The following is a 17611-nucleotide window of genomic DNA, read 5'->3' on the forward strand; positions in this document are numbered from 1 at the left end:
TTAAAACCCAAGAAACATGTCATTTCCCATCTCTTCCTCCCTCTTCCTTCTCTGGTTCTCCCTTCCCTTATCTTCATCTTCATGTCTCTTTAAGCCAGAGTGTGTGCCCTGTCTGTCTACCCGTAGCTCCCAGCTCCCTAGGGCAGCATTTCCAGGCTTCATTTGTTTGAGGGCTTTCTAATCTGGGGACTGGGACAACCTCAGTCCACCGTGCCCTCGTCAATCATCCCCGCAGAGGAGCAGAGAGGAGGTGAAGAAGGAGTAGAGAGGAGGAAGAAGACTGGAGGTGATGGCGTGATTAGTTATCTATCCTCCTCGCTCTCGCCCACAAGCCACATTGCCAGTGACTACCACTCCCTCCATCTTTCCCATCTCTCACTAACTCCTTCTCCCTCGCTGTCTCTCCATCTATCATACCTTCAACCTTATCTCTCTGTCCCATCTACTCTCTCCTGCATCCTGAGCGCCAGCCATCCGTCTGTCTATTTATCTGTCTGTCTGATTGTCTGACCTCAACACCGACGGTGGTCCCTTTTGTGTCTGTGGACAAATGAGGATGACCTTTTATTGTAAAACAGACACCTGCGGGGAGGGATGAAACCGCCAGTGTTTACATTAACAACAGAGAGAAGAGAGGAAGGCCGTTTCAAACAGAGAGAGGAGATGGAAATAGGGAGAGAGAAGTTTTTGAAGTTGTAATAATTTTAGAACAGTGTTTGCGTCAAACTAGCATGGCCACTGTTCAATAATAAAGTCCCCTACCTTGCTGGCAGCTATTGATGAACAGTGGTGGAACAGTGAGGAGCGGACCTCTTGAACGCGACCCGGACCCATCAGTATGGGTGCATGAATTATAAATGGCATTGACAGTGGAGGCCATAAGAGTAGAAGGAGTATTATTGCACATGAAGGTCCATTCTGATTTTGATTATTTTTATTCCAGGGGGCTCACAAAAGGCCGTTGGTGAATATTCTAAAAGGGCACAGGGCTGAGATGGGCTTGATTGCAGGCTTTGATTTCTGGCTAATAGCCACTTCAAACAGGCCTGGACGGCCCGGAGACAGGGGAGGAAGATGACACTGGGGCTAAAGGACAGAGGGACACGGGATGCACACAAAGGCAGGCCACACAAAACCACACACACACACACACACACACACACACACACACACAAGCCACATTGAAGACGTTACATTTACAGTTTAAGCATTTAGCTGAAATTTATAAAACTGCATACACACAACTAAGCACATTATGGGACATACACATGTAAACACATGTATATGTACAGTATAAGACAGACCGGTCCACACACTGCACTGCTAGCTTCCAGCTAATTTCATTTAACATTTTGATCTTACTTTGCCCGGAATTGTCAAATAACCATCACAAAGCAGAACAGGCAGTATAGATACTAACACAGTCTACGATGAGATACTTGGGATTGAACAACTTCCTTCTGAGAAAAGAGTAATTCTGTACATTTATCCTTAACACCTTATCACGTAAGAGCTTTAACCTTTTTTGAAAGTGGTTATAGTTGGAACAAATGTTTTTTTCTTAGTATGATGACCAGATCTTTCTCTTTTTTTTTTTTTACAGATTCTAACGTGAGTATGTTTTGATCATCTCTCCCATGAGTTATTATCTGATTGCCCTGCTGTAGGTATCAATACAAATGTTTGCCAATTTCTAGTTCGTACTTTGGGCAACTAATGTATTATTATTTTCTACTTTTATACTTCTTCTATGTATTTTTCTTTATAGTAGTTTCCATGATAAGTGTTTCCACTGGATGATTTGTGTGATTCATGCTTTACATTTGAATGAAGGTTTGATGTATTAGATTCAATATGTTCTTATATAAAATTTTTCTCTCATTGGTTCAGTCAGAGACTAGATTGACTCTCAATCATGCAGATCACAAGCACCTGAGTGGTGATTGTGTTTGTGTCCATATACTGCTTGTTCTACTTTGTGATGGTCATTACACAATGCCTGATGAAGATCTAAACTGGGAACTATCAGTACAGTGTGTGGACCTTTTGTCTGACTTTTGCCTTCAGTTTTTTTTTTGATCATTAGATGTATTTTGGATGTCTGTGCCCTACACCTTGTTTAACATATGTATGTGCCATATAAAGCCCTTTTGAGTAATGGAATATGTATTGGGTCCATCTGTTAAAGGTGGGGCTTTTTGGCTTTTACATAAACATGTAAACATGGCAGGACTCTAATGTGCGAGGAGAGAGATTGTATACAAAATGCTGCTGAGCTGTTTTATTTAGTGTCCTTCATAGGGAGAGAGAGCAGTTTTGGGGCATCTGACCAATTTTTCTCAATTTTTCTCAATGTTTTTCAAAGATAGTATTGCTCCCATAGCTCATCTAATGAGTCACATCCACCGTTTGAATATGATGTCCATAATGGTGCAGCATTTCAAGATTCACTTACGTCTCTTGTGATGCAAAAGTCTTATACAAAAGTACATCTTGTAAGCCTTTATTTGCAACATGCAGTAACATGCAGACCCAGAGGAACTGAGACGTGTAGGAGGAAATCTTAGACCAGGCACTAAAAGACATGCACATGTTCACAGACTGTCCTGTTGCCTCAGTGTTCTGGAGTCCTTTGTCTGCTTTGGCCCGTCTGAAGTAAAGGCTTATGGGTAGGGAGACAAAGTCTGGATTGTAGGCTGAATTTAATATAGCAACATTAATCTACCTCATACACAACCCAAACTTTCACCTACACACACACACTCACACACAAATATCCAACACGGTATAAATCTTCCTTAAGGTCCCTCTCCACCCCCTCTTCATCATAACTGCCCCTCATTCATTAGCCGCTCACAAACACCAATATATACACTTGCACACACAGAAACATGTCCACACACACACACACACACACACACACACACACACACACACACACACACACACACACACACATATACACACGATTGCCACACAACTGAGAGCCACAGTCCCACTCTCTCTCTTTTAATTACAAAGAATGGGTCACACAAAACAAATCAATATCTCTTAAATAAATATTCAAATGTGACCTAGAAAACAGAGCTTGTGCCCCCATTTTATCATTGATTTTTGACGCAAGGCGATTTAGTCTTTGAGAGATTTTTTTGTTTTTGCTTTTTGCTGCGTGCTAAACATCACATAAATATTTACTCAAAAAAAAAAAAAAACACGTGCGAGAGAATGAATATTGAATTTGGAGGTAAGCATGTGTGTATGATCCAATATCCATTCAAAGAGAGGCTGCACATTGTTTCAGTCAGAAAGGCAATATAAATATAAGCATATTTGTTAGAGGCTGGGTCAATATCATAAGGTGGATATGGTTTGTGCCTCTGAGGCTGCTTAGAGAGATAGTTTGAAATCAATGGTATGTCTGGCACCCAGTTCATTGCCTGATTGCTCCTTTGTTTTGTTCAGCTACCAGTTTATTATTTTTTTTTTTCAGATTCAATCAGAGTGGAAGATTCTGTCTCTCTTTTACTAACACTGTTTCATTTAGAACACTCACAGGGATAATAACAGGTTTATCTTTTGTTAAAAATCTGAAGTCCATTCAAGGTAGAATTGCCGAGCCTGTGTACCTCTTTGCTCACCACAGTGTGCTCGTTCACAGTCGTGCCATCACACATTTTCACCTGGGAGCTGCCCAGTAGAGCCCCAGCCTTTCACTGTTGGCAATATCCAACTTCTTCTGGAAGAAGCCTAAATAATGATCCATGAGCTCCTCTATGGAAGAAGTTGCAAGATTTGTAATCCAGAAACATGAAGTCAAATCCAAACAATTATTAATGTTTCTGTAATAAAGTTATACACTGATTCATACAGGCAGATAAAGCATTAGCCATGATGGGTGATGGTTTAAGAAATGTTTTGGAGTAAGATCACTGCACAGATTACTTTCTATATTCTATATGTGCATGAGGCTACAAACTCAGCTGTTTGTGATGGGTTGTACTAGCTGGTTTCTGTTGGTCCCTCTGCTCAGGTGTTCTGGGCTCGTGTGTTGGGTTATGTGTGTGTGTGTGTGTGTGTGTGTGTGTGTGTGTGTGTGTGTGTGTGTGGATGGGTGTGTGTGTGGATGGGTGGGTGGGTGGTGCATTTCTTCGTGAGTTAGGAGGAGGAAAAGGATATAAGCCTGGATTAAGTTCAGAGGATGATTTTTATCCTTGTAGGGGGTCTCTAAACGGTAAGAGATGGATGCAAGGTGACCCTATCTGGACAAATACACACACACACATGACACACATACAGATGGACTCTAAAAGAAACATGCAATCATCACGCACTCACAAACAAACACACACATGCACAAACACATATAGACACATACCCACAGGGGCAAGGACTCACAGGAAGAAAGACTCTAGAAGAAACATGCACTCATCACACACACACACACACACACACACACACACACACACACACACACACACACATATATGTACAGGTGTGCTGTGATCCACAAATGGGGATTATATAGTGCTGATGTTAAAAGTAAAAGAAAGAAAAGGCGGCACTGCCAAAGCCTCCTCTTCATTGTCACGGTGATAACACTAACAGTATTGACAGTGGATAGAATTGCACCTTCAATAAATATTTCCTTTTTTCCTTTTTCTCTTTTTCTATTTGCACCTCTGACTTTTATGTATCTATTTAAGTTGTGAAAGACCTACTGTGTACTGAAAAGTGGTACAGTGAGTGGAAAACTGAGAATAAACATGGAAGCTCAATTAATTGAGAGGTCTTCCAGCAGTGTAGGATTTTTTCTTGGCTTCTTTACCCTTATGTTCAGAGAGAGAGAGCGAGCGCAATCATATAGCTCCTGATCGAACATCAGGGAAGCATCATGCCATTAAAGAGCAGGTGAGCATAAGATATAAAAAAGAAAATAGAAGACAAACAGAAGGGGTGGGGTGCCCATCTGTCATTTCATTGTTTCATTTTCCACACAAGTTACGGCAGCTTTGATGGAGAAACCGATTATTGTGATATTTCTCTTTGTTCTCGGCCATTAGAGCTCGAGATAAGCAATGGACAAGCAAATGGGATTTCTCATTCAAATCCTCCTCCTCCTCCGCCATCTCCTTCTCTGTTACTTCTCCCTTTCTTCTCCTCCTCAGCTCCTTTCGCTTTCTTCTCGTCATCGTTTGCCAGTTCTGTGTCCATGTCTGAGGCGCTGATCAGATTGAGCCCTTGGAAATGAGATTTCAAGGGACTCAGTTCATCACACAATGCTGAGCATGACCTTTGCTTTGTTTCCGTCTTTGTGTCTGTCTTACGACATTTCTACAGTACACACACGCAGGGGCGGGCATGCACATTCACACGTTCAGATAAGCATGCTCACACACATGCTCATTTGATACTCAACACACTTTATTAAGAGTGAGAACAATGTGGGAACAGAACAATAAAAGAAACAAAGATGACAGAATGTGGATAAAACAGGCAACAAAGTGTAAACTTGCTGTTTGCTCTTGCAACACTGGGGCCTTTGGGTCTTGACTTGGTCTTGAGGTCGCAGTGTGGGTGTTAACTCTGATCTAAAGAGCAGGTACAAACTCTGATTCCCTTACATGCTTACACGTATTGTTAAATAAAGTGCTCCAAGGAAAGAGCTAAATCCTTGTGGCTTCTTTTTGAAATGATAAACTCAGCTCTGTGTATTGCTGCAGCAAGAGGATAACTTGATAATAATTTCACTTGTTTCTATGGTCACCTACCTCTTTTGCCTCTATTTCAAATAGTCTTTAACTTTCTTTCATTTTGGCTCCCTCCCCATACTGTCTATCTGTCTCTTCAGCTGCTATTACGAAACATATAAAAGGTCTCTATCCCACCTCGGCTCTGCTGCTTCACCTTGAAACCCCCCCCCCACCATCCTGCATGGGATCATTCCAAACAACTATTTCATTCAGGGATGGTAATCAGAAAGACAGTCACACACACACACACACACACACACACACACACACACACACACACACACACACATACACACACAGTAATGGCAGTAAGTGATTAGGTTCACAGATGAGGGATCATTTTTGTCAATTTTCTGGGAAACGGTGATTGCTCACAGCATTCATTAGTAAATCGCAGAGGTCAAATGATTCAGAGGAAATACTTGCTCTTTTAAAACCACCTCGCGCAGTACAACATGAATAAAATGAGACCGCAAATTAATAGACATACCACCAAAACTATTTCTACAGATGAAAATTACACAGCGTTATTACTGAATGTCCTTGATGTTTCTGCGAAGTTTAGTAAAAAAAAATGTTAGCACCAAAACAGCATTTTTCTTTGTTTCTTTTGTGTTAATTATGGACAAGAACCAGTTGCATTTTTACAAGAATATCTGTATGCGGTGCTGTTGTAGCAGGGAACATACAGCACAAGAGCTTATTTGAATGGCACCGTGTGTGAATGTGTCATTGAAATGTGTAATCCCCGAGCAGCTGGGGAGCTGTGTGTGATGGAGAGAGCCGGGCTTCATCATAACCTCCACAGGAGACGGGATGAGTCCAGAGTGAGAGAGACAGACAGAGACGTAGAGACTGAGTGAGAGTAGGAGGGAGGAGGAGAGACACCATACTGACAGTATGAATGATACATCATATGATTGTCTTGGACAGAGGTGTTCTCTCTGACTGCCTATACTGCACTCTCCAACTGTCCTCCATTTCACAAACCCTGGTGGACTGATTTATTACACTCAACAAAACTGCTATAGACTCGGTGTTGTTGCCCATACGTTTTTTAAACTTTTTCTCAGGGGTACAGTTCCAGAATGTTTAATTTTTATTATTATCATTTTGTTTTTCCTTCGCATATTTCCCTGATCACAGTGGTGGGTAATCGGAAAATAAGTAAATGAGGATGGAAATTTTAAAACGGTAGAATTAAAATGGACAGTTCATTTCAAAATCAAAAAGTATTTTCCCTCTTACCTGTAGTGCTATTTATCAATTTGGATTTTGTTTGGTGTGAATTGCCCAGTGTTGGAGAGATGTCTGACTTCTCTTCAATATAATGGAACTAGATGGCACTCAGCTTGTGGTGCTCAAAGCGCCAACAAAAAAAAAATACATTTGAAAAACTCAACAGCAATGTCTCTTTTCAAAAATCATGACCCAATTACTCCAAATAATCCACAGACCTGGATGTGAGCAGTTTCACGTAGGAACTATTTTCTTTCTACCAAACTACACCTGCCAACGTATCACTGCACAGAAGAAAGCTTACTCATAGAAGAGAGGCTCGTGGCCGTGACAGGGTGAGACGTAAACATTAATGCCGTCGTTCTCGGTCAAGCTGTAGCCTTAGCTAGCTCAGGTGAGCTGGCAGTATCGCTTAGATATAAATTAATCTCCACAAGCTAGAAATGTCAGACCACAGGCTTCTATTCCGTGAGTACGCTTCCTTCTGTGCCATATAGTTTCATTATATTGGAGAGAAGGCAGACATCTCTACGGCCAATATCTTCAAAATGGGCAACTCACACCAAAATAATCTAGATTGATAAATTATCATTACAGGGAGAAGAACAAATATGTATTTTTGAACATCATCAAGCATCAGTTCAAACTTTTGAGTTTTCCTATAACTTCCTAATCAGGATAAAAAAGTTCACTGGCGTTATTCAAGTGCTTTTGATGTTGAGAGAGGATTTTTTTTTTTCTTCAGACGATGAGAAATCAATAACAAAATCAAATATAGGTGGCATATCAAGACACACTTAAGTGGATATATCTGAAATGCACTTTTGTTTTATCTACTATCAACTTGTCAATAACAATCAATAATCTTTGAAGTGTGAAGCCTTTCCTTCCTTTTCTTCCTCCGCTCAACAAGCAGAGGGCTGGAATAAACACATGTCATCAGTTGGATAACAAGAATGGTGTGTTTGTGGGATGTAGGTTACATTTCAAAGGTTTGAAAGGCCAGAGAAAGCTACTGTCTGTGAATTATTGAAGAGGTAAGGGATAGGATGGAGAATATGAGTGAGTAGCATTTAGAGTTCAGAAGAGAGAGAGAGAGATGGCCGGCTCACAGTGAAGTTCTGTGTGCATGACTACGATGGGAAATCCATATACGCTAACCTTTCTTTGTCTGTAGTTTTATTGAAATTGACTGGTCAGAAGGACAGTATTTCATCAGGATAGTATGGAGGTGATTCAGTCCCTCCAGATTCCAGAGCTCCTTCACTCCTCAACTTACAAACGTGTGTTTGCACTGTATGCGGATGATGAAATCTTCTAATGTAATGTAATGTAATCTGAGATACTACTTCCCAATTCTGTCTGTAACTCATATCCATCTTCTTCCTTTTTTGTTACTCTTCTGGTTGATAGAAACACTCCTGATAATAAATGTGTGTGTGCAAGTATTACACTCACAAGCCAGCACTGTTATTCAGTTTTTAGATCTTTTGTTTTCTGAATGATATATGCCACACAATCACGATATTCAAATATCACACAGTATGGCCATAGCTTCTCTGAACACTTATGGGACTACATTTGTTTTGGACAAAAATATATACAATTTTCACTGCTATTTTGCACCTATTTTCTAAATTTGCCAATTTACCGTAAATAGAGACAATCATCAGAAATGACAACATATGGAATTGCAAAGAGGATTAGACATAAACATCTCCCATATCTCCACCAGCCACCCCGTTGAGGGAGGGCAGGTCGGCAAATAGGCTTTTCACATTTCAGACACCACAATGTCCCTCCATCTCATTGCGGCATCCATTACGTGCTACCTTGGGAATGAGGAGAGGTCCATGCTGAGAATCAGGGCAGAAAATGGCCGCCTGCAAGGAGGGGTAAAATGGCCAGCGTTATTATTCTGGCTCCCCCCCAGGGGGAATTGGCCTGAATATAGATATGCAACATTATAAAACCAGGTTATTATCTGGGTGCAGGGTAACGGCCTCTTGCCTCTCTCTCCCCTATGACACACATACACACCAATAAACACACATGCACGCGTAGCCTGAACACATAAAATGTGTGTGCGGTATGTGGGTGGTGTAGCATACTGTGATGATTGTAGCCATTCTGGTGATTGAGGGATGTTTACTGCCCCTATTGTTGCCTTGTGTCTGTCTCCATCATGTGTCTTTTTTTTGTGATTATTTCCTTGCGTCTTTCATTCACAGAAAATTAACATTAGGCTTCCCTCTGTTCTCCTCTCCCACTATACTGTACGTCATTTTATAGTGCAATGATATTTCCGATTTCACTAATGTATACGCAGCTTCATATCAGCAAGCATTATTCACTTATGGGCTGCTTGCTTTAAAACATACTATTACGTTGGTAATACATTTACTTGAGTCGATATTTCGCTGTTATTTGTGTGCACGTGTGTGTAAAGGAGGGATTATGTCGATGTTTTACAGAACATACCTGCCATGTTGTGCCGTGTGCAGATATTCACCACCACAATGATTTAGCTCTTTTCACAAATGCACACATGGACAAATGGACATTTAGTGCTATCTCTACATGCAGCAGAGGATTGACACAAGCAATTTAAATTAGGAGTAAAGCTACTGCCACCCCTCTCTCCCTCTCTGTCGCTCACTCTTTACATGTCTTCCTCCTTCTATTTATGTTCTTATCTTCCTCTGCTCCTCTGTAGCTTCCTCTTTCCCTCCATCCTCTCTTGTTCTAAATTTCCCTCATTCTTGATCTCTGCTGATTGTGCCTGCTTTCCGTAGATTTGCCCCGTCCTTTCGATGCTTTTCATACAATTTAATAGCTCTCTCTCTTCTCTTCCTCTACCTCTCTCTATCTGTCTATCTGACTTCTTCAGGTTTGCGCTAATTCCTTCCTTTATTCATGAACCTAACCCTGCTGGGTTAGTTGGCTTGGTGTGTGTGTCTCTGTGTGTGTGTGTGTGTGTGTGTGTGTGTGTGTGTGTTTATGTGTGTTTATGTGTGTGCGCACATGCACGACAGGAGAGGCTGACGGTAAATAGGAATATGAATCTTTAAGGGCCTGCTGTTACTGTGGCTGAAATGACTTTTCAGAGCCGCAGTGATTTTCCAAGAAGGATGTTGATGAGGGCCGGATTGCAGGAGATGTGTGTACGTGTGTGTATGAGTGTGCTTTGGTTACTGCATGTCTGTTTTGTCTCTCTGTGAATACATATATATATATATATATATATATATATAACAACAGCAATCTCAGTCTTCTTGTCTCCAAATCTCCTTCATAAATCTGGAATCCTTTTAACTTTATAATCTCTTGTTTTCACCAAAAAACAACATTTCTCTAAATATGGATTCTGATATAAAATGGCTCATACATCCAATAATGAAGCAGCTTTTACATAACCGCTATTTATGTTTCAACTAATTCTAAACTCTGACATTTCTATTTTTACTCACTAAATACAGTATTCCCTACATCAATTTAGCATGACAAAATATAGATTAACATATCTAAACTTAAAAACTCCACTCTTGTTTTGGCGGGTTCATGTTTTTTTTTTTTTTTTTTCTTCAAACCTGAGCTCACACCCCCCCAGCTCCCTGCGGGTGTAGTGGACAGAGTATGGGACCTAAATGCCTATTTGAGCACTGCAGCCATGTGTCCTGAGCCCAAAGTGTCAGGCTGATTACTTACCGCTGACCATGATGAGTCAGCAATAATTTATTAGCGGCCGAGAGCACAGTTGGGAGAGCAGCTGGGGGTCAGGGTTGGGGTTGGAGGTCATGTGGGGAGGTACTGCTCACTGAATTAAAATAAGTGGCTAGCCTTGGAACGTATGCTATCAAAAAATATGACATTTGATGGAATTCAGTGGGGACATAAAATGCCAAATGTCAAAGACATGGGATATATTTATTCAAAAAATGTAGATAACAAGTAAACTGGGAAAAAAAACAGTACTTGAAGGGTTTGAATTGTGTATGTGATGTGACTGAACACTAGAATTTGCCACCAAAATAAATCCTGCTGTGTTTTCTTTTAGTTTCAACTTTCTGTTATAGTGTGGAGTGGAGGGGGCAAGGAAAACGTGATTTACAAAAAAGAAAAAGTCAGTCTTCTGGACCCCACAGCCCGTTGCTTTGAAGCCTGGCATCACCACACAGCCAGCGTACGGTACCGTCTTTCATGAGTTCACCCAGAACTCCCAGACAGCAAGCATGTTTAGTTACGTCTGTTTCTCTCTGCTGTTGTTGTTTTTCACAAAGAACTGTAAAATGTTATAGAGGTCTGTTTAAACAAGCGCCATCTGAGCACACATTAAGTTGCGATAGGCAACGCCAGAGAGAAATAGACTCACTTGCAGTTTGGGAGTTCCAGGTGAAGTCGTGAAAGCCGCCACCGTAGATCTAGGGTAAAGCCAGAAGCTGTGCTGGTCGGTGTTCTTCTTGAGCATTTAGCGGCAGTCTAGAACATTTTTAACGTTAGGTGTATATACTGCCCCCGTCAGGTCCAGAAGGATTGCATCCCCCGGTACCTACGGTACTGTGGAAAAATGAGTACCGGCACGTTTTCAGAATGTTGGTACGGAAGTACCGGTTCTCGTGACATATATTGAAGCAAGCTGCTTATTTTCATTCCTTCATGTTTACCTTAAAAATTGGTATGTTATCAAATTTAAATATTCACGTGAAAGAATTTCACCCTCTAAAGAAAATATTGATTAGTGTGAAGTCACTCAAATTATTGAAAAAGTAAAGACTAAACGTTTCTAGTGTCTGTATTGGTGTTTGATGCTAGTGTTTTTACTCTGTGTGTTCTAAGTGACAGTGTGTGTTGTCTCGATGAGGATTGTTCAGCGTTTGGCTGCTCTGAGCCTGTTTTGAGATGTGTGAAGAGTTGTGTTGTTTGGAATGAGTTTTGCCGGTGATGTGAACTGTTTAGCTCAGGTGACTGTTGGTAATGCAGACTGTGGTTAGAGTTTTACACATGTGGTCGTTTATCAATCGAAAAAAACTGTAATTATGGAATTCAGTAATGGAACATGGATTCTACTCAGATTTACCTCATCAAGTGACCCTAAATATCAAGCTCTGTATTGCCAATGATTTTCAGAATCAGTTCAATTCCTATTTACAAAGTCTCAATTCGATAAAATTTCCGATTTGATATCAATAAGGTTAGGGGAAATTCAGTTACATGGAATGGAATGGAACAGATTCATGTTTACAATAAGAATTGGTTTGTATATCCATGGTGAAAAGGCATATATTTAAAGGGTCTTTTATTAATTGAGATCACTCAAACAAAGATACATTTTAATTGGATAATCAATTATTTTTTACCAAGCCCTACTAAATATCTACTAAATATACACATTTCATTATCTGTGCACAAAAGAAAAACAAACCAGACTTCATTTGACTTTTTCTTTACATTTTTATTTGCCTCCAAAAAAACCCTCATCATGCCTCCCAAGGTTGGCTCATAGGCTACAACTGTTTTTACATTAGATTAGATTTAGCTCTTGATGGAAAGCTTAGAAAGGTCAGTGGGTGAGATACTCCTGTTTCATAAACTAATCAAACCTGACAACCCCATCAAAAAGGTCCAAGCAACTGCTGACAGATTCTAAAAGAAATTTGACTGTGTGTTTGTGAGTATGTGAGAGAGAGAGAGAGAGAGGGAATGTGTACATTTACTTTGATGGTGTGTGTGCGTCCATGACTGTGTGACTCTGTACCTGCTACTCTGGAGTGTCTGTCACTAGCTCCCATCACATTACCATACAGCCGTGACATCTCTGGCAGCCTTCTGAAGCCTCAAATCTGATAAAAACAGAGATAAATCTGATCTCTGATCTTCCTGATGAATATGATAAGACCTGCTTCAGGTTAATGGACCTTGACACCTATCAGGGCCCCGGGAATCACTGAGCCTGGATCAGAGGTGGAAGAGACTGTGGAGGTGGAGTAAGAGGGAGTGAGATCCGGGGGTGGGGTTAGTAGAAGCTGCCCTGGAGAGGTGCTCGCAGGCTGGGCTTGGATGACAGCCATGGCTGGGTGACGGTCCAAAGCACCATGCAAAGCCCCCCTCTCTTGTCTGTGGGAGAGAGGAGGGGCTCATTCTAAATCATTCTTGCACGCACACACACACACACACACACACACACACACACACACACACACACACAGAACTTTCTGTCTCTCTTTTCCTGTTTTTAATTCTACCATCCTATCTTTCCTTGTCTCTTTCCTTGTCTTGTAGACTATCACTCTCTTCTATTTCTGTTTTCTCTTCCTCGCACACATTCACACACATGCACTCTCGCACACAGGGATCAGGGGGATATATAGGGGTGTGGTAGAGCTAGTGATGGGCTCTGCTTTGATGCCCAGTGGGAGATTACATGGCCAAGAAGCAGAGATAAAAGTACAACTGAAAACACAGGTATCTGCTCCTGCTTATGCCTTACAAACACATTCATACGTTAACACACACATCCATAACACATGTTCCGAGTGGGCCTAGGATGCACACACACAGACACACACCTATATACACACTAACATCTAATGGTTAGTCAGTGACACTGAGGTCTTAGCCCCTGTCTGCCAGTCCTCATTTGTTTCCCCAGCCCCTCCCATGTGTGTGTAGCAGTAGCACTTGCTACCGGGTGTCTTGTTACTCCTCAGAAGGTCTATTGATTTAACTCTTGCCACAATCTATAACACTATTGTCTTGCCTTAAGTGTCTCATCTGTACAATTCACTGGCAGGAGTCTATACATCAAAAACCCAGCCTGCTTAAGGATATTGGTATTCTGCAACATGCTGGGAATTTTTTTTTTTTTTTTACCCTGTGAATTTCAAATTTCTTGCACACTCAACCTTACTTTTTTTTTTTAAAGCAAATCATAACACAGGCTGGTATGGGTTTATTTTTACTACCGTTGTTTTTACGAAGTCAATATTTTATTTCACGATATCATATAGCAGTGGTGTAGAGCAGAAGTTATGGTTTAGATTTTTCCAGAATGGGACATAGATGAGATATTCTGCAGTGTTGGGGGATTTTGGCATATTGGAAAAAAGTAATGGCACCCTCTGGTTGAAATATACACATAGGCGTACAGTTGAGGAAATAAAAAAATAAAAGGTTCGGGTTTGGGCCTCAAAAGGCCTTTAGGTATGTTGCCATGTTTACTTCAAATCTTAAATATACTTTTTTAGTGCAGTTCTGAGAATACACATCATACATGCATGTATTGATTTTTGAACAGATGTTTTCATCATTTTTGTCCAAGCAGATCAAATTTACCTGAAAGCAACAAGTCACACCGCTAGAAAAAGGCAGTCGCCTCTTCTGGTGTATGTGAGACGCTTTTGTGCAAGCAGTCTATACGCTCAGATGTTTGGCCTGCCCTGAAAAACATTATAGTCCAATATTCTTTACAGTAATTGTAAGCTCTACGTACAGTATATCGATATCGCTTGTCTTATTACAGTCAAAGCTTTAGATAAATCATTAAGACATGTGAAAAACCAAATAGTTGGCTAAATGTAAGGATTTGAGAGGCAAGTTCCATTCCACAGCTACAATGCAGTATACATGGTAGTATGCTGTGTTTGTTGGTTCATGTCTCTATCCTTCTACAGCCAGTTTCCTCCATCTATACCGAATTATCCTTCTGGTTTATGTTTTATCTTTCTTTCCGTGTTGCCAGTGTGCTTTGCCGCTGATCTCCATCTGCCACTCCATCTATCTCGCCATCACGTTAAGAATCCTAAACTCACTCCGAGATCTGGTTGTCACGGTGAGGGCCTCTGTCACTGTGGAGACATCAGCAGTGTGATCCGTGGGAGGTACATGTACCTCATCCTAGTTACTTTCGTCGGGCTCAGCAGGATATGACTCGGGCCCAGCAGGAAGTGGTGGTGATTAGAGAAGGACAGGGTTATGGAGATGCCATTACACTGGGAAATGATCAGAGGTGTTTCATTAAGAGCCCCAAACACATGAAAACAGTTTTTGCAGTGTGATGCATTGATATTACAGTATAATTCATCTTTCTGGCAACTCCTTGTGTTTTAAATCTATCTATCTATCTATCTATCTATCTATCTATCTATCTATCTATCTCTCTGTATGTCTGTCTTTCTGTTTGTCTGTCTGTCTCAGGGAAAAAAATGTATTCCCTCTCTGATGCACACGTTTTCACAAATAATTCATTCCATCTCTGTATTGGTCCAGAATATTTACACTGGAAATCAAATTCTGTTGTTGTTGTTTCTGGTGCAGGCATGAATAAAAACATGAGGGTGATTTTCTAAGGCAGAATAATGTGCCATTGGCGCCTTTTCCTCTGGAGTTCCATTGCCCTAAAATGAGGCCGGTCAGACAGGGAGTGATGGCGTTCCATGATGGTATTATACGATCACTACCTACCCACACACGTTCTTCACCCTCTCCCGCGCTCCCTTTCTCTTTTGCTGTATCCCTCCTGCCTTATTTTAGCCTCACCCCAGTGTCCAAATACTAAAACCAGACATTTTGGATCCGCATCACTGTCATTCCATTATGACGGGAGCATGCAAGCATGCACGCACATGGGCAGAGATCACAAATATGTATGGAGTAATGCACACCCGGCCACACACTGATATTGTTTCACAATGGTAAAAGCCTCCGCAAAAATATCCAACATTGTAAAATCAGTTTGTGATGGAAAGATATTGTAGCTATTACAGTATATGCTGACAGACATTCAGTGTTATAGCAGTTTTAAATGTCAGTATACAGCACAGCTGGAAGGGAACATGGTATACTGTGACCTTACTGATCTATTTCAGTAGTAGCCTAATTGGACTGATACATATGGGTGCACTATAAATATCCTTTGACTAGACTACTGGCACCATAGATGATAACGATAAATACATAATTTAACCAGTGTTTACTGTCCAAATGATGTGCTGCACTCTTCCGCTTTGCATGGTGTATCATTGGCCCTGTTTTCCTTGAAACATTTAACTAAAAAATCAACATTCCTCTATTCTGCACTTTGGCCATAATGGTGATTCTAATTCTTATTCTGTCTTTGAATAGGCAGTACATCCGAGACAGACTGTTCATTAATCCAAGCTGAAGGTTTCTATTGAATCTAAAAACGGGCTTACGCAAAGTAATGTTAATAGCAGGAACTTGATCCTTGGATGATGGCTGTGTTAAGGTGGCAGAAAGGGAACAAAATCCTCCCCAGTGGTGCCTTCATCTTTGATATGTAGGCCCTCCTTGCATATTGGCTCCCTCTATGAATATTTCACATATGTGTTTATATATATTTGCACACACATTTTTATTAGGGGGAATTATGCCTTGGAAATGTCAAGGTTAATTTCCTGGTAAGGGGAGAGAGTGAGACAAGGGGGCGAGGCCTGCAACAAGGAGAGGAATGTGAAGGATTTGTACGTATGTGTGTGTGTGTGTGTGTGTGTGTGTGTGTGTGTGTGTGTGTGTGTGTGTGTGTGTGTGTGTGTCACTCTGTGGGTGCATGTCGGTGTTAAACAACCACACAAGAGAGGACAGTAGCCCATGTAGGAAGGATAGAAGTACCTTTATTATTCACAAATCTGTGTCACAGCAAGCAGTCAGATTTAGGAGGAGAAAGACTGAAAGACAGGGATCAAGAGAGGGAGATAGGGTGTATAGCAGGAGTGTGCACAGTAAATATTTTCATCCATTTCAGCTCAGGCTTCATACCTGCTCTAAAAAAAAAAAGAAGAAACAGGCAGAGCAAAGGTAAAGAGAGAAGGTAAAAATATGTATATTTACCAAGGCTGATATTCTTGTGTACATTTAGTCCAACAAGGTAATTCCAGTCAAGCACAAAACTATTAACATGTAAAATGTTTTTACACAGAAGCACGTTTCAGTGAAAAACAATAATGAATCAACAAAACTAAATGAACATGAATGCAGTCGTCATGATACCGTCCTCCTCAGACAACTTTTACCCCGCAGTGATGACAGTGAAAGTTTAGACACCTCAGAACAGAACGAGCAAAAGGTAGCTTGACGTGCACAAACAAAAAATGAAGTGCATATCGCTGTTTATTTCTGTGCCCCTGCCTTCTCTCGTTTCTTCCATCCAATTTACCCCTCTTTCTTTCTGTTTGGTGAGACATTTCCCCCTCCGCTACAAAGCCATCGTCATGTTCAGAGCTTTTCTACATAAGTGTTTCATGTCACTCCTTTTCCCTTAAAACACACTTGCCTATTCTGTGTGTTCTTGGTCTTATATTTGGGCTTAAGAGTGGAGGTGACATTAAAGAGCTATCACTTTCTGTCATTCCTCTACTTCATACACCATTTGATCTGAAGCCAGATATGACTTTTAGATGTGGATGCGGACACACACACACACACACACACACACACACACACACGGAATACCTGCATGCAAACATGCACTAGCGCAAACAATGTGCACACACTGTCTGACTGACAGATAAACTGTTTGAGGGAACACATGCACACTCAAACATGTGCAAAAACACACCTTTATCTCGCAAAGGCTTTTATTTTGTGTATTTCCTCCGAGCCAAACA

This window comes from Perca flavescens, chromosome 22 (assembly GCF_004354835.1).
Source record: "Perca flavescens isolate YP-PL-M2 chromosome 22, PFLA_1.0, whole genome shotgun sequence".
Lineage (NCBI taxonomy): Eukaryota > Metazoa > Chordata > Actinopteri > Perciformes > Percidae > Perca > Perca flavescens.